This window comes from Macaca mulatta, chromosome 13 (genome assembly GCF_049350105.2).
Source record: "Macaca mulatta isolate MMU2019108-1 chromosome 13, T2T-MMU8v2.0, whole genome shotgun sequence".
In the NCBI taxonomy this organism is placed as follows: domain Eukaryota; kingdom Metazoa; phylum Chordata; class Mammalia; order Primates; family Cercopithecidae; genus Macaca; species Macaca mulatta.
The window spans coordinates 96,816,236-96,834,925 of NC_133418.1; the positions used below are offsets into that span (position 1 = coordinate 96,816,236).

General features: G+C 40.6%; 1 protein-coding gene and 1 long non-coding RNA gene across 28 annotated transcripts in view; both read right to left on the reverse strand.

The window, feature by feature from the left end:
* The window catches only part of BABAM2 (BRISC and BRCA1 A complex member 2), a 456,851-nt gene that overhangs the window by 173,798 nt on the left and 264,363 nt on the right, over positions 1–18,690 (reverse strand). The gene's annotated exons all lie outside the window — the stretch shown is intronic.
* LOC144333835 (uncharacterized) lies at positions 6,400–13,574 on the reverse strand. Its single transcript, XR_013402922.1, has 2 exons — positions 11,341–13,574; positions 6,400–6,811 (listed from the first exon to the last, which is right to left on the reverse strand). It is a non-coding gene; the product is annotated as an uncharacterized LOC144333835 (long non-coding RNA).

Here is an 18,690-nt window from a genome sequence, read left to right on the forward strand (position 1 = left end):
ACTCCATGTAGGGGTGCAAGGGCAACTCTCACTCGGTTGTGTTTGACACAACAAAAAACACACTGAAGGGAAGAAGAGCAAATACCAATTGCACATGTGGAACTGCCCTGCTCCACCTGCACTGGGTTCCATCGACACTGTATTTTACTGACTGCACGGAATGCACGCAAGTGACCAGACACCACACGTTTATGGGGATTAGCACTGTCTTTCCATCCCTATGATCCTTGGTATCAAGATATTAAGTGCAACAACTTGAAGGAGTCTGTTTTCTTGTGCCAGATGTGCCTTTTGCAATCAGTCACTGAGTCTAGGAGTTTCTAAGAGAACTCCATGAGAAAATTCATCTTCAGTTTTCAGTACCACCTGATAGTTTCTATCTCCCCAACTGAGTAGAGGTGCATAGCAGTGGGCCTAGAGATGAAGGCAGATGGAAATGATCTAGCAATCTGCAATGGGCAGTGCCCTGAGGGAAACACCCACAAGGGGTGGATGGCCTCAGTTCTCATCTCCATGATGCTAGATCACGTTACCTTAGAGCCTTGGGCCATGAGAGTCCAATTCTGAGGCCTCTGACCCAGCTCCGTCAGCCTAGCCGATCTTACACAAGTCTCACCCTTAGGAGTGCATTGTGTTAAGATGGGGACAGACTGCCTCGTCCTTATCTTTCTCTCTGGCTGGGTTCACAACTTCTCTTGCTTTATCATCCGATTTACTCCCTTTTCTCTTCCTAAGACCCACTGCTCTCAGTTTTCCGTTATTCTTATGGCATTCATGTCTAACTCTGACATTCTATTAAATATCTGGCGGGGGTGACTGACTTTTGCTTCTCTCCTAGACCTTTGTCCCCAGCACCATGTGTGCATTTTCTGTGACCTGCCTCAAGATGAGAAAAATGTTCTTTTTCTCCCCTTAGGCATGAAGCTCTCTGGGTCTCTAAAGTCTCCCTGATAGCCAGCTACTGACTTACTCCACATAATCCAAGAGGTCACATTTAACAGAATTATTCTGAGAGTGGCCAGTTGGGGCTGTTAACAAAACTAATTCTCAAGCTGATCCTGGCCCACCTGCTGACTTGGCTGGAAGAAGCACTGGCACCCAGAGCTTCACACTCAGAAGAAGGTCACGGGGGAAGCAGAGTGGCTGCCGGCTGGGAGGCATCTGGGAGGAGTCAGGATTTCACCAGGTTGGCCACAAAAGATGACACCACCATCTTTTTTCAGGGGGCACCTCCTTCTATCTGTCTACACACAGATATGTCTACACCCACAATAAAAATGTTTATAAATAAAAATATTTGGTACCAGTTTTGATTTTCTACAGAATTGGGACTAAAAAACCAATTTATTCTTACACTTGTGGATTAAATGGTAACTCCACAGTTTAATTTTATCTGAAAGGGGAAAAAAAGCTGACATCTAGCAGTTAAACATGTCTTTGTCACTAGAGGCCTATGACACAAATCTCGATGATATTTTATGAGAACATGTATAGCTTTTCTCCACTTGTGGCTATAATTGCTGTTGGAGAAGCCCCAACATGTAAAGGTTGATGCTTCTGAATGTGCTGAAAGATGCTGGAACTAAACCATGCAGTGACAGCTATCAAAATGTCACCAATGCAGTGTCATATTCAGTCAAGATGCTTAAAAATTCAAATGTTCAACTAACACTGCTCTAGCTGTGCGAGGAAGAGGATTACCTGGCTGGTTGTTAGGGAAATGAAATAAGGTAATGTGCATAACAGCACTTAGGAAGAAGCCCTGTGCAGGGCTGGCCGAGCTAGGAAGAGCTATCGTTCACTGGGCGCTGACTCCATAAAGTAGTGCATGCCAGACACTAGTCTCATTACACATGTTTTAACTCAATTCATCCTCACAACTGTGAAGTAGACGCTATCCTCATGCCTGGGTAAAAGGTGACAAAAAGGAGGCTAAGAGAATACCCAGCTACTCAGTATTGGAGGCTGGATTCAAATCCAGGTCTGTCTGACTTTGGAGTCTTTACTTTAACCGTTACTTAAGTTCTGGTTTCTCAAAAGCATCCTGCAGAAAGCCGTGTACGTTTCAGGTGCTCTTTGTCTTTACCGTCCAGGTGTGAGGCGTGCGCCTCAGGGCCCAGAGATGTACTCTCTTTACGTGGGCCTAAACACCCACTGGTATTTTAAAAAAGACAAAATACGGTATTTCAAGTTTCTAAATAATTTTTGTTTAAACAATTACAACTCCTTGCTGCTTGCCCATACATTTAAAAGGTTTCATTTGAAATCACTAGTATTTATTCTAGGAATCAGTAGTTGGTTTGAAGAGAAGGTTGCAGTAGCTAAAATTTAAATTTATACTAATTTAGGGCACAGGAAGCAGTGTATAATATAGTGAATTATGTTTCAAATGGAAAACAAACAAAAGGATGTCCAAATGTTTCATCCTATATCTATCAGAGTCCATTTCTGTTGCTAAATAAAATAAAGATCTCAGTCCTCAGTTTACCCCAGCTGCAAAATGAAAATAGTACCTCACTCAACATATGAGTGATTAAATTAGCTGCAGCTGGGCCAGCTTGGCATTAAGTAACTGCTGTGCAAGACTTTTTGACCGCAAAAGAGCAAAGTGGAGGGGAACAAGTGCCAAAAAGGACACACCCACCCATTTGTGCTCCCTTTTGTATTAGGAATGCAGGGCCTCAGCATTGCCCAAGGGGTTTCAGGGTAAGATGCTGGACAGGTCTGCTAGGCAGCTCTGGCTAAACCTTGCTTGAAAAGTGGAAGAGTTTGGGTTCTAAGTAGCTCCAGAATAAAAGGAAGAGGGCTCTTTGAGACACTTTGGGAGTTTGAGCCAAACCAGAGACTCTGAAAATGGGGAAAGCAAACTGGAATTTCCTTGAAGGCCTATCTCTAATTTCTACTTTCTACCTACTCCCAACCCAACTTTCGCTCCCATCCCCATTCCCATTCCCCGCAGTCATCTGACTGGAAACTGGCTCAAGCTCTGAGTGAGTCACTGGTTGACCCAAGCACCTAGACTCCTGGAGCCCCCCAGGAACCCTAGGAGCCACAGTGAAGCGCGGGGGTACAGGCAACTCAAAACGAGAATGTGCCAACTTCCCAAAAAAAGGCAATGGTTGGGCATGTGCTCTCTGCTCCACAATGGCATTCTTCAAATGCTTTATAAGCCACTTAAAAAGAAAACTGCCTACCCATAATTCCCTGAAGACGTCTGGCTGGTTTATGCAATTTCCCAGTTATGCATCTTTCCTGTTAAGGGAATCTGTTGGAAAGCTGGCTCTGCACAATTGGGAAACTTGGGACCATCATGATTAATCATTAATAAATTCACAGAGAACCTCGCCTCACGATTTAACTCTGCAGTAGTCTCCAGAAATTTGACTAAATGATGCTAAATATTTTTTAAAAGCATAGACAGTAGAAATCTTCCATGTACTTTCTGACAACTCTTACACAGACTACAAATTTCTGTACTTTCCAAACTCTCCCATGCATCCATCGTCTCTAACACCTACCAGACTGCATCCTTTGCCCATTTGCCCACACTCACTATTTCATTACTATTTCATTCCACCTACCTACTCTTTATTTAAAACAAAACAAAACAAAAAAACCCCCAACAATTTATATGTTCCTTTCTACGTTCATTTAATTTAGTTTTCTGGATCCATGTGTATGCAGTATTTGCACATGCTAGATCCTAGTGCTAAAAAAACAAACAAACAAACAAACAAAAAATTCAAATATTTAGGAAGCACCGCCCATGGGTTCAACTTCTTATTAGGAATAATGAAAGATAATACAAAAAAAGGCATATTTGTGTGATCGTGTGCATTGCACAAGTATATTAATGTGTGGGTAGTGATTGTGCATACGTGCACTTCTGGGGGCTCCCTTAAATTACTGCCTCTGTAACCTAACGCTGTGGCTGACTGAACAAAAGAAAATGTTCTCAACACAATGTATAAGATAAATTAATATATACTTGGATAGGTGTCTGAGGGGCCCAAGGGGGATTAGCTATCACATAACCATACGCTAAGCTCCGTGCACAGGCCCAGCTAAAAAGAACATACGAAAACCAATCATGGCCAGGCACAGTGGCTCATCCTGGAATCCCAGGTTTTTGGGAGGCTGAGGTGGGAGGATCCCCTGAGGCCAGTTCAAGACTAGCCTGAGCAACTTATTGAGACCCCATCTCTACAAAAATAAAAATACTTAGCTGGACATGGTGGTGCATGCCTGTAGTCCCGGCTACTTGGAAGGCTCACACAGGAGGATCACTTGAGCCCAGGAGTTTGTGGTTACAGTGAGCTATGATTGGCCCATTGCACTCTAGCCTGGGTGACAGAATTAGACTCTTTCTCTTAAAACAAACAAACAAAAACTCAATCATTTTCTGGGTTTCTTTCAGGACGTGAAACCCTCCCAGATTATTACCTTTTACCTAACCAAATTCTGGCAATTTTTTTTTTCGATGGGGATGGAGTTTCACTGTGTCGCTCAGGCTGGAGTATAGTGGTGCAGTCTCGGTTCACTGCAACCTCTGCCTCCTGGATTCAAGCAATTCTGCCTTAGCCTCCTGAGTCGCTGAGATTACAGGTGTGTGCCACCAAGCCCAGCTAATTTTTGTATTTTTAGTAGAGATGGGGTTTTGCCATGTTGGCCAGGCTGGTATCCAACTCCTGACCTCCTGGAGTTGATCCACCTGCCTGGGCCTCCCAAAATGCTGGGATTGCAGGTGTGAGCCACTGCATCCAGCCAATTCTGGCAATTTTTAAAACATCCATATTGGTCTACTCACAGTGCCCTAAAAATGCCAGGCACACTCCTGCATTCATGCCTAGTTCACATGTCCCTTCTGTCTGGAATGCCCATCCTCTCCGTTACCTCCTGGAAAACTTCTATTCTTCCTTCGATGTCTTATTCAGATGTCACCCTTTCTTCGAGTCCTTCTTGGACTCCACAGCAGACAGAGCTCACGGCCCTTTCCACTGGGCTCCTATGGTTCTATGTGCACACCTCTATTACAGAATTCATCACACTGTCCAAGTTAGTTACTTCTGTGCCTGACTCTGCCAGTAGACTCTACTCTTCTTGAGTGTCGGACATCTTCAATCTTATTCCATAACCTCCCACCCTGACTTAAAAAGTGTCAGTAGACTGTCTGACGTGTGATAGGCACCCAAATAAATGTTGGTTGAATGAATGAATAATGACATATTACACTAGTTCTTTTTTTTTTTTTTTTGAGACGGAGTCTTGCTCTGTAGCCCCGGCTGGAGTGCAGTGGCCGGATCTCAGCTCACTGCAAGCTCCGCCTCCCGGGTTTACGCCATTCTCCTGCCTCAGCCTCCGGAGTAGCTGGGACTACAGGCGCCCGCCACCTCGCCCGGCTAGTTTTTTGTATTTTTAGTAGAGACGGGGTTTCACGGTGTTAGCCAGGATGGTCTCGATCTCCTGACCTCGTGATCCGCCCGTCTCGGCCTCCCAAAGTGCTGGGATTACAGGCTTGAGCCACCGCGCCCGGCAACACTAGTTCTTTAGAAACAAACAGAAACTCCTGAAATTGAAATCAGTGAATTTCCTCAGAATGCAGGAATTTGAGATAAAATGTTTTATCCTTTAGCTATTTAAGTGAAAAGAGAACTTGTTGATGATGTTAAAGTTCCAAAAAATGCTATTCATACCAGTAAAATTTCCAGACATGCACTAAAGCAGAATCAAGGCAGCCAGACAGCTTAAACCACTGGCGATAACTTCAGAGAAAGAAAGGGCAAAGGCATTAATGAGAATGAACAAAAATTTCCTACTCTGCCAACTTAAAATCTCTTTTCAATTTAGAAAACCTCCCACAACTCCTATGCAAAAATTCAAAGTTTAAATCATGCAATAAATAACAATAATGCAGGCAAAAGCTGCATTGGGAAAGTAAGATCAATAAGTGTAGTAGAAGTCTCAAGCTATATTACATAGCCTTATTATAATGCTGAAAGAAGGAATTTGACTTCCAAATAATGAAAGAGACAAACAGCAGAATGGTCCAAGAAATGGAGAATACAAATTCAAGCATGGATGTTGCCAATCCTAACAGATGAACATTCCAAGGAGCTCACACTGGCACGGAGATTTAGAATGGTGGCAGATAGTTCCACTCTGAAACCACTTTTGTTGCTGGTAGTTTTAGGGCTGCTTTGAGGCATAAACTGAGGAGCTACTTTATTACTACAACAGCGTGTATTTCAGTACTTTTTAACTTTCTTGTGTTGATGAAGTTATTCAAGTTATCATTTTTGTTTTTCCTTTGGATCTGTCTTTTCTCCCTATGTGGGCTTCTTCATTCAGAGTTTATTAGTATAGTTTTACTATCTTGCTGATTTAAACCTGGTGTAAATATTTTGTTGTTTTTATTTTTGAATTTTTTAATCATTAGGTGAGGGTGAACAGTGTTCTACGTTTATTAGTTGTTTTAATTCTTCCTCTGTAAACTGAATGACATTGCTCTTTTACCTATTGAGATTTTAAGTGTTCTGATCAATTTAAATAGAAATGCTGTTAACTTTTTACTATATTTGTGATCAATATCATTCCAGTTTGTTTTTTAAATAGTTTTCATGTTATTTCTGACACAAAGAAGAAAAGCTCAGCTTGAAGGCTTGGATAACTACTCATGATTATATCATTAGTAGGTGGGACATCAGATATTAGAACCCAGGCCTGCCTGACCCCACAGATCAGGTCCTTAAAGAATTTGTTGGCTGGGCACAGTGGCTCACGCCTGTATTCTCAGCACTTTGGGAGGCCAAGGCTGGTGGATCACGAGGTCAGGAGATTGAGACCATCTTGGCCAACATGGTGAAATCCCATCTCTACTAAAAATATAAAAATTAGCTGGGCATGACGGTGCATGCCTGTAATCCCAGCTACTCGGGAGGCTGAGGCAAAAGAATCGCTTGAACCAAGGAGTCAGAGGTTGCAGTGAGCCGAGATTGCGTCACTGCACTCCAGCCTGGCGACAGAGAGAGACTCCGTATCAAAAAAATAATAATAATTTGCTGAACGGGATTAATACATTTGGGTCCAAACTTGATTGATGATCTGCGGCCATCATTGAGGATTATCAGTTAATATATTTTGTATTTAACTTTGTTGAAACTGTCTATTTTTGCTGTTATCAAAGCTTGTTTATCCATAGCAGCCTGTCTGCCTTGAATCTGTTGTTTCATATATGCTAGGGGTGTAAAAATTAGCTAAGTTTGCCAGGGCAGTATAAAACAAAATGGCTGACTGCATTTTAAAAATGGGGTTTGGCTCTTCAGACTCCCCTTCTTGGAGTTCAGGGATCAAGGCCCTTTTCCAGCGTATTGCTAGGAGTCTCACCTTTGGATAACTGAGGTTTTTCCAGGGCTGGTAATCTGACCTTCCTATAGTAGGCACTTGATAAACGTTTGTTGAAGATAATGAAATACTTTTCTTTAGTTTTCTAAATTGCCCAGGAAAAGCTTTCCCAGTCAAGATTAGAGACACAGCAATTTTCCACACACAGGGAAATAACTGGGAAATTATTCTTATAAGGAAAAAAGTCTTACAGTTTTCTGTAAATAAAAGAGTATCCTATTTTCATTCCCACAGAAGTCTAAAAATTACAGACCAGTGCATTTGTTTTTCTAAAGAAACATATGTAATTCACTTTAATGAAAAGTTGGCTATGAAAGAGATTTCTATCAATTAAATTGAATGGTGAATCATATTTTCCCATTAAGTTCCATTTAAAAATTTGTAATACAGAATCAAACTTGGCCTTCTCCTCAAAGATGTCCCTAGATTACATATATTCATTTAAGGAAAAAGGCAGTTTTCTTTTTCAATTCAACCAACTAAAAATGTATATAAGTCACAAAATTAAAATTCCAAATAATCCTTAAAATTCCATATGTCTGCTTCATTGACGGTAGACCCTACTGTAAAATAAGATAAGCCTTTTATGGTCTTTGCAATTAATTCTATAATCCTTTATCTCTTAAGGTAAATATTCCGTTCTAAAAGTCTTCTAAAATCAATTATTTTGTAGGATAACTCCTGATAGCTTATTTATAATGCTGGAGACAACTGCTCAGGAACTATTAATAACTTAGTATTCTTTAAATAGACTATGAAAAACTATAATTTACAAATATTTATAACTTGCTTATTCTGTGACTAATACCTGCCAGGCTTTGTAGTCAGCAGTGGGTTTAGAACTATAAATAACATATAAATAATACATGGTCTCAAGAATCTCCCAATTAGTAGCAGAGAAAGACAGAAAATTAATTTAAATTCAGTATCATAACAATTATTATTGAGCACAGACAGCCATCTAGAAACACAAAAAGGGACATTCTTAACTGTCTGGTGGAAGGGTGCTAGGAAATGCTTCAGTGAGGAGATGACATTTGTGATGAATCTTGTGGGAGGAGTAGAAATTAACTAGGAAGATAAGATTACAAGCAGAGAAAAACAAAATAACCTTCCTCACACTAACTCTCTTAACTCTGGGCACACATACTCAGAAAAATATATCTGTTCTCACCCCAAAAATAAATTTGCAATCATTGGAAAAAGAAGCATTACTAATAACCAGCATAATTTTATTAACAAATCTAATCAAATAACTCCACTTTTCTTCTCAGAGGAGGTGATCTAGTGAATAGAGGTAAATATTTTTCCTAAAATGTAGGTACCTCATGTTATGAATTATCCGTATATGCAACAACTAATTTCACACTTCCTACTAATTTCCACCTCTGAGAATCCAAAAGGAAGTCCTCTAGAACAGCAACTGAGCTGCCTGTGGCTGATAGCCCCATCTGGTGGTTGGTATGGGGAACTGTGCAGTATAGGGTTTCCATCCTACTTTTCCCAGAAGGAAAGAAAACGCTGTTTTTCTCACTGTCTCTACTTTTCTCCTTATAGCTCGTTATCTCCAGCACCTGGCACTCAGCACACAAATATTTGTTTTTAGATTCCCAATAAATATTTATAGAACTGAGCTGTTTTGAATAAGAAATCATTAACACAAGGCTTTGTATAGGCTTTTCCATTTTTCCTAAGCACTTTCACATTTATTACCTCAGCACTTTTAGCTCAGTCACCTTAGTATGAAGATGAAGAACAGTATTGCATAAATCATCAGGATTCTCATCTGCTTGCATTAAAATACGGTGTACTCTGTGAGGAGACGATCTTTCTCTATCGATCAATTATTTATGAATAAATGAATAAATTTCCTATCTTTTTCTCTCCAAATTCTTATTCTGGTACCTTAAGAACTGTTCTTCATTTTATTTGTAAGGCAAAAGCCACCATAAATCATCCATTTGAGTTGTGCTAGTTAAACATATACTTGCAGCTGAGCAAACGGAGGGTAAAGATTGTGATAATAAAGAACTATCTACTTATACAGCTGTTGAAGTAGTTTTTAAAAAGAACTCAAATATTCCAGAAGTCTCCAAGTACTTTTTTCTTTATCTTTTAATCTATCCTGCCTTTTCTAAGGTGTTGACCTTCAAGATTTTTTAAAACTTCAATTTTATTTTTCTATAATGTTAAGTTACTTAGGTTGCAAAGGTATTAGTTTACAGAAGCAAAAGAGAGAGAAGAGAGATATAGGAAGACTACAGATAAAGCAAATGGAAGAAAATTTAAAAGGTAGGAATAGCACAGAAATACTGTAGGATTCAAAATTTAATTTGAAAAAATAATATAAAAGAAAGAAAAGTGGGGGAAAATGGTGATATAAAACAGGGTCTGTGAAAGACTTCAACTGATCCTCAACTATAAAGTGTATTCATATCATATATACTTGTTTAAGAAAAGACAAAAATAACACAAATATACAAACTCTGTTAATAGTTACACTGTTGACATATCTCCCATATCCACATTTTCTGAGCCATTTTGAAGAAATCTTTTATTTAACCTTTTCTATTCTCAAGTATCTTGTTCTGTGAAACAAAAGGGTCTGACTATATGATTTTTAAGGCCTCTTCTAGCTAGAAGTTTGCTGTTGTTGCTGCTGTTTTGAACATTCTCTGAGCCTATGAATGATTTAAAAAAAAATACATAAAGAAGGGCAAGGCAAGGAAAGGCAAATGAAGGCGCCAGAAGGAATAAAAGATTTCATACACAGAAATGTTAGTAAGAAAAATGATGTTTTCCAGACAAACACCTCTACTTATTAAAGGCATTAATTAAAGTAACCAAATACGGCTGTTTTCACTCAGGATATACCCTGCAATGCCAAAATAGCAACCACCTTACCACCACCACTCCCCTGTTCCCCTAAAATCAGAAATGCTTCCTTTGAAATATTCCTGTTTCTCCAAGTTGAATGGGTCATTATCCAAAAGAAGTCTCTAAGCTAAACTTCCATATTCAGCTTCAGGTTTTGAATTCATAAAATGAGGAACTGAACACTGACCTCTCTTGCCAAGGGGCTGCACACTTTGTTTAATATGGCACTTTAAGGCCTTCAGTTTTAAGATACTTGAGAAGTACAAAGTATCATTATGTTAATTACTATTATTATAAGGCTCCAGAGCTTAGGTGAGCTACATGCTAATGTCTAATGTACTCAGTAGTAATCTATGACCCAGGAAGGTGATTTCCAAGCATCACATGTCAGTCTGTCGTCCTTGTGTAACTCCAAAGAGCCACACACAATAGGCAGAAGCAGGCACAGTGACCTGGACTTTGATAATACTGCTGGAGTCTAACTTTCTCTGCAACTCTGCTGAATACTAAGAAAAACATGACCCTACTCTTTCCATAAGGCTATTCTTTACAGAATTCAAATCAAGATAGACCACAGAAAAACCAAAAACTCAATCGTGCATGTCCTGGAGAAAATTAGGTAGTAACTCCCAAATAAATAAGTACTTAGCCAACTTCAAGACAGACATTCCTAAAGTTTAGTGTGTGTTCAACTACCTATGAAGCTGGTGAAAACGCAGATTTCTGAGCCCCCCGAATTCTGATTTGGTAGGTCTGGCATGGGTTCAAGGAGTCTACACTCTTTTTTTTTTTTTTTGAGACGGAGTCTCGCTCTGTCGCCCAGGCTGGAGTGCAGTGGGGCGATCTCGGCTCACTGCAAGCTCCACCTCCCCGGTTCACGCCATTCTCCTGCCTCAGCCTCCCTAGTAGCTGGGACTACAGGCGCCCGCCACCTCGCCCGGCTAGTTTTTTTTTTTTTTTGTATTTTTAGTAGAGAGGGGGTTTCACCGTGTTAGCCAGGATAGTCTCGATCTCCTGACCTCGTCATCCGCCCGTCTCGGCCTCCTAAAGTGCTGGGATTACAGGCTTGAGCCACCGCGCCCGGCCTGAGTCTACACTCTTAACAAGTTCCCAAGGCCGATGCAGGTGGTCCACTGACAAAATTCTTGACTGCTTTGGGGTTCCAGGAAGCCTGCTAATAAAATAGCAAAATTCTGATTTGACACATTCAACAAAAATTTAGAGGTCTCAAAGACAGCAATACCAAGTGTAATGTAATGTATTAATTTTTACCACAGTTTCTATTAAGCAGCAACTTAAGAGGCTAAGATTTGGACTACTAATTCCAAAGTTTTGACCAAAGACAAGTTGAATTGAGAAAATGTTTCAAAAATGCAGTGTCAAGAAATCTACATTTATATGAACAAAATAAGGCAGAAGAAAAGACTTTAGATAGCAAAAGTGGTTGTTACACATTTTGTATTTTCAAATACACCAACTAGCAGCTTAGAAAACAGATGTGGCAAACAATGGACCAATTTAATGCCTATTAAGTAAAATATGTAAGCAAAAATAAGCCATTTATGAATAAGCCTCTGTTAAGGTGGAACATCCCAGGAACAGGATCCGAAATGCTAATATGTCTTTGCATTCTTAAATGCTAAAGTCATGGGGGAGAAAAAAAAAAAAAACTTCAAGTGAAATGCTATGAGGTGTTAATGTATCAAAGTGTTACTCACTAAGAATAACACACAAAACTGCTCAAGCGATTACCACAGGGTTTTATTCCAGAGACAAATAGGGATATAAGAGATACAGCTTAAATGAAGAGGATAGCTTTGAAGAACAACAGAAGAACCATCTACCCACCCCCAGCCCCCAACTAAATTAAAGACTGAACCATTGGCAAGAAATAGCACACAAATTTCTATAAAACTCCTGGTATAATCACCAGCCAAATGAACTGGATCTGTACTTAGGGCTCAATGCCTAGTAGCTGATGACCATCCTTTAAGACTCAGCTCAAATCACACCTCTTCTGTGAAGCCTTCCCTTCCTTCACTCAGCAGGAGAAATGTGCTAGTGACTACAACATTGGCTTTGGTATTCAGGTACTGTACTATTTTTATAACCAAAATACCAGTATTTCTGTTGGTGTAGTAGCATGATTTCAGAGTGGGTGAGCAGCTTCATTCATCCTGAGCTCTCTCCAGTTCATCCCATGTGCCCATTCCTGTCTCCCCAGCCACCTACCCCAGACACCTTCACAGTAAAACCTGGGAAGACTCCCAGCTCCTCCTTCCCATTATCAGCTCCTACAATTTCCCCTCCCTGTGCCAAACCCAAAAAAGGCTGAGGCTAGACTTGGAGGAGGAGAAAGGTCTCTTGAAGTTGAGGGAACTCTTCCCTGGGAAAGGGTTGGCCTAGAGAGAAATCAAAGCTGGTATTGAGGCCACCAGCAAGAGCTGAGAAGCTGCCAGAAGATAGCAGAGGTCCTGAAAACTCCACAGCCCTGTTGATCTGGTGTGGAAATTCTGCGAGGCCCAGGGCAGACGGGCTGTCGTCAAAGCTCTTAGAGGCACATGGCTCTTCATTCTCAATTGTTTAAGGCAAATTTGAAACCTTGAAGAGATGGATTGCTAAATTTCAGGTGTGGCTCTTTGTGAGACAGAAAAGAGGTGCTATAGACAGACTTATAGCTTAAAGGCCTCAGGAAAGCATCCCCACCTGAGTTTATTCTTACATATTCTAACATGGTAGATTTAAATCTTTCTTTGAAATAAAAACAGCCCGCTGCAGGACTAGGCTTATCACTTATTTACAGTGCCATGTGAATAATCCAGTCATCACCCCATGCAAACCTGCCCACTCTCTGGTGAGGTATCAGTGCTCACAAACAGTGGGGGAAAATCTGTGTGTGAAGACTACCGAAAGGGGTTGGATGTCTCAAGAAAGACCTGGAAACTCTCCTCTCCAAGAAAAGATTTGAATTGAATTTTCTATTTAGAGAAATCCAGAGGTAGATAGATAGCAAATGCTAAAAATTTTAATTTTAAGAAAGGGACCAAATGTTATCAAAGCATTTTTAACTACTCTGCTCTAATTTATAGTTATTCTCATGTTCATGATGTAAGTATTAGTAATTAGTTTTAACTCACTATTGAAGAATTATTGTAGAAAAACTTCACTGTAGAGAGGGAAAGGATGCTTTTTTCTTTTCTTTCTTTCTTTTTTTTTTGAGATGGAGTTTTGCTCTTGTCACCAAGGCTGAAGTGCAATGGCGCGATCTCGGCTCACTGCAACTTCTGCCTCCTGGTTGGTTTCAAGCGATTCTTCTGCCTCAGCCTTCTGGACAGCTGGGATTACAGGTGCCTGCAACCACACCTAGCTAATTTTTTGTATTTTTAGTAGAGATGGGGTTGCACCATGTTGGTCAGGCTGCTCTCAAACTCCTGACCTCAGGTGATCCACCCGCCTTGGCCTCACAAAGTGCTGGGACTACAGGCATGAGCCACCACACCCAGCCTCCTTTGTTCTTTTTTCCTAGGTATTCAATGCCTCAAGAGGAGCTGGTCTGGCTGGAGCATGTAGGCATAAAACAGGTACCAAAAATCATCTTGAGTCAGCAAAAAGAGCTGCAGGTGTAGTATCTGATAAATTAAAAACCTCATATATGTTTACTTTAGAACCTACAGAGTAAAGTCAAAAATCCTAAGTGTCTTTTAAGAGCCTCAGTGCACTTCACCCGTCATTAACTACTATCGATAACCATCTTACCCACAAATCTGATTAGAACGCTGCCTTCTGGCCTCTTAATTTCCTTAAAAGAGTCAGAGCTGTGGGAGCTATTAACTCTAGGTTCCCTATCAAACTATCATCGGCAAGGACATTGAGTAGCAAGAAGCTTTTCATCATTCTCACATTGTTTTTTTGTTTGTTTTTGTTTTTTTAATAAATACATTTCTTTAAAGATAAAGAATGAAACTGCAGTTGCTGGGAGGACCATCCAGTTCATTTCTCATGTTTTACAAGTGGAGGAACCCAAAGAAGTGAGGTGACTTACCAGCCTCAGGTCACTTGGCTAGAGTGAGAGGTAGAAACCAGGGCCAGAACACGGAACTCCTGACTTCACCGGCTGGCGCTCTTCCCCGGTCTCACAGTCTTTCCAAGAGAGAAGCACAGGCCTTTCTGAGCAGCTTTCTAACTGCTCAGGAGAGGGTGATGTCTAAACTGGTCCTCCTTCAAGAGCCACTAAAGTACTCACAGATTGTCCTATTTAGTTTACCTTAGTTCCACTTAGTTACAAGTTCAAATTTCTATCAGAATATGTGTCAATAGTTCCATGATCTTCAGAGGAAAGACAAGGGAGTGAGTTCTCTCCTTTCTGGCTGTTGCCAGGAAAAGCAGATGGCAGTACTCCAACTTTTTCCCCCTCCCCGCTGTATCGCCATGTATCCAAGGCATTATTTTCTTTGTTACTGTAAGATATCCTGCAAAGGGCAAGAGGAAGCCATGTGGGACAGCAGATAGATGAGACTTGGAATCGGAGAAGGTAATATTCCCTCTACTTTTCACTTGCAGGGTAGCTTGTCTGAACTATAGACAGACTTAGCTTGTCTGAACTAGAGTTTCTTCACTTGTAAAATGTAAAACATCGCCTACTCCACAAGGTTTTTGCAAGGATGAAATGAGATTCTATATGTAAAGCACCTAGTACAGTGTCTGGTTTGCATGAGCTCCTCAAAGAAATTAGTTTCCTTCTCTCTTCTACTGTTATGGTTAAGATTTGAGACAAGTAATTTAACCAGTTAGCCTTCCCTATATAATGGAAGATAATAAATACTTCTGATGAAAAGACACTACATAAAACAAAATATGATTATTAACCATCAAGATTAATACCTGGAGGCACTAATTCAATGTATAAAATATGCAAAGGTACCAATTCACTAATAAATACACTATGGCAGGAGCTTGTCCCAAGATGCCAATTTGCTGAAGTAAGAGGTACATGCTAGGGCCAAAGTGCCAGGGACACTGACTAAAGCAGCCAGAGAGGGAAGGCTACTACTCTCCTAGAGATGTTCAGCACTGAGTAAAAATCCCAAGAGAGCTAACAACCACCCATCAAGGAATAAGCAGAGCTAAAGGAAGTGGCAACCGTATAGGCATGTGGAGTGATACAGTGGAAAGAGCACAGGAAAACTGGGCCCTGGAAACCCTGTGTTCTACCTCCAGATCTGCTGCAAGTGGATGTGAGAGTTTGGCAAGTCCTTTAAAATGCCTGAGTATTCATTTTAACTCTGGAAAACAGAGATGACAATGCCGGCTCTATCTAGCTTGCAAAGAGAATGTGCCTTGTAAAGTAGAAAGCACAATATAAATGTAAAGTTAAATTACTTTGATTGTGCAAACATACAAATATAGGAAATAAACGACTAAACTAAGGAAGCCCCAAAGGGTGACAACAAGACGGGGGAATGAAGGCCATCACTCTGATTAGGACACCAGGTGAAGGTTCCAAGGAAGTAACACCGAGGAGCTGAGTCTTCGTACCCAGTACTCAGCGTGTAGACTACAATCCACTACATGAAGGGAATAGGGCAGCACTGGTTATAAACAGGCACCAAGAAACATTTAAGTTATACTCTGCTTAATTTTTAAAAAATACAATCAAAACACTACAATAATAATGCTGTTACCATTTCCATTCCTTGTCTTTGGAAAAGTACAATGGGCTTAGCATTCTGTCTTTACTGTGATGAGTGACATATTATATAACATGAAAATGCCTTGCTATTAATAAGGAACCTAGATCATGGGGCCATAAGCTTTTGTGGACAGGCCCCACACCCAGTTTAAGCTGGTCGGCTTTTCCTGCGCGATACTGGGTCCACACAGACTACTTAGAGAGATGATCATTTATTGCAAGGACATTTGAAAACACGAGCAACAAAGGAAAGCACTTTGTGTGCACTGTGCTCACTCTGGTTCCAGCTCTCCTGGCTCTGGGATGCAGACTGGGTTTCATAAGCAAGGAGGAAATGTTGCTTAGCACTGTTCCAGGTAACGATTCAGAAGTGAGTGACAGTACAGCTCTTGTTTGCCCTGCATGTCTGTTACAGAGAGATCTGACTTGACTTTCGGGCCCTTCTGGTATATGGACTTGTATTGGGTGAACTGAGCAGGTCCACTCTGCTGCGGCTGGATCACTGCTAGCTCCTGGCCCATCCTCCAACAAGGCGAGCTGTCCAACTGACAGCTACAAAAAAAGAAAGAAAAAGGGTTGGGTTCTGTCCCCCAAAATGTGGTTATGCATGTGGCAGGCACTATGGCTTGATGGGCTCCTTCAGTACATCCAGTTTCCTTGGTAACCCAACTATGTACTAAATGGTTTCCATGGCAAAACACGTTCCAGAGTCCAAATAACCAACCTACACATACAATTTGGAATGCAACTTATTAGTGGGGGGCTGCCTGCACTTGAAAAAATGCATAAGCTTAATAAACAGTCCTGGTAACTTTATTGTGGCACCAAAGCACATGCCTCTGTGGAGCCCATTCAAAAGGCATCGTATCAGGGAAGGGGCCAGAGAGTGGGAGAGCCAAAACTAAAGTGTGCCAGACTGAGCGATGCGATACTGTTTCTGCGGTACACAGTATTCCAAGAGATGAGACCTTGATCTGAAAGCAATGGGCCAGACAACCACAGAATAAGAGTAAAGTACTTCTGGTATTCCTAGAAATCTCTTCTAAGAACTGAAATAAGATTCTCAACCTTGAACAAGGTGTTCAGTCTACAATTTGGAACTCAAAGGAAAAGAAGGTATTACCTTCCTTTTCAGTTCGAGTGATAATATCCCACTAGGGGGTGTATGAAATGTAGGGAGGTATATTAAGTGGTCTCAATCACTAAGGGGTCACTCATCCAGCAGGCAAGGACCATGGATGCCAGATGTCCTAGACTGCACTGGACCATATCACAAAACAAAATGAGTATAACATCCACGTTGAAACCTGTGTCCTATTACTAAAAGAATTTCCTAAAGGGAAAAATTATAAATTTTAAATGTATTTCTTGCTACTTGTCCTTTCTTCTTTAAAACAAAAAATTAAGGGGAGGGGAGCAAAAAAAAAAAATCTAAACAATGTTTTTAAAAGCTCTTAATCTGTTTAATGAGAGTTCTATCACAAAGATGTGAACTTAAGCAAATGATGTAAAAGAACATTAAAAATGATTTGTCAAAATGAAGAAGGAAGCAACGTGACTTTCTAACACAGGACAGCACAGTGTGAACAGAGGCTCCATTCTTGGGCTTGGGAGAGTAAACCTGCCATGGCACCTACTGTAACTTTCGAGTTCAGAACCCTGTGGCCCAAAGTCAGGGACTACGTAGGCCTGCTTTTCACTCTGCAACTAACTTAGATTTTCTGTCTTACATGCCAGTAGTTAGTGATTATGTAGAGGGAAGCCATTAAGTGCACAAATCCCTCATTTCAGATCTCCAGAAAGGCTATGGAATTTTAGGTCTGGGATGGGCAGATCCTCCAGACCCTACTCTGTTCTGCTCCTAGTCCAATTTCAGGTTTAGGTCAATCTCCTGTATTCAGAAAACTTCCCTTGTTCCCATACTCCCTTCAGGGGTTCTGAACACCTTTAAATCTGAACTGAACTGAAAAGTCTCATGTTAGCTTTTCTTAAAATTCCTAGAAATGGCTGAAAATTTTATACATGAGAGTTCTAGAGATTAAGATCCAAGTCAAGATCAGAATGGATTCACTAGTGGGCTGAAGAACCCCTAGGCCTCCAGTTCTGACCAAAAGCCCAGTTCGGCCTTAAGATCCAAGAGACTGGGCAACATCCAGAGTCACTCAATAGTTGCAGCCACTCAACATTCTACAGTGGCCCCACTGATGGTACGTCTTTTCATACTTTATTTGCTACTCATGTTTCCTTGTCTGTGAACCATGTTCATGGTTCTTTGCTCACTGTCTATCAGATTTTTTGCCATTTTCTTAATTTTAAAGAGTTCTTTATTTTGGATATGAACCCTGTACCAATTATTTTAGGCTTATAATTTGTATTTTTAAATGCAATGAGACTAAGAAATGGCAGTTTGGATCTTCTATTGGGGACATAAATGATCTAATGTAGGAAAATCTAATATGCACATGGAAAAACTTTAAAATATGATGAGGGTGGGAAGTAGACAAGGACTCTAGCCAAGAGGAACTTCAACAGGTGAGCTTAAGAATAGTATGCTGACTTAAAGGATACCATCAAGAAAGTGAAAAGACAACACACAGAATGGGAGAAAATATTTGCAAATTATGTATCTAATAAAGGTCTAGTATCCAGAATATATAAAGAACTCTTACAACTCAATAAGAAGAAAAATAAGGCAACTTAAAAAGGGGCAAAAGTCTGAATAG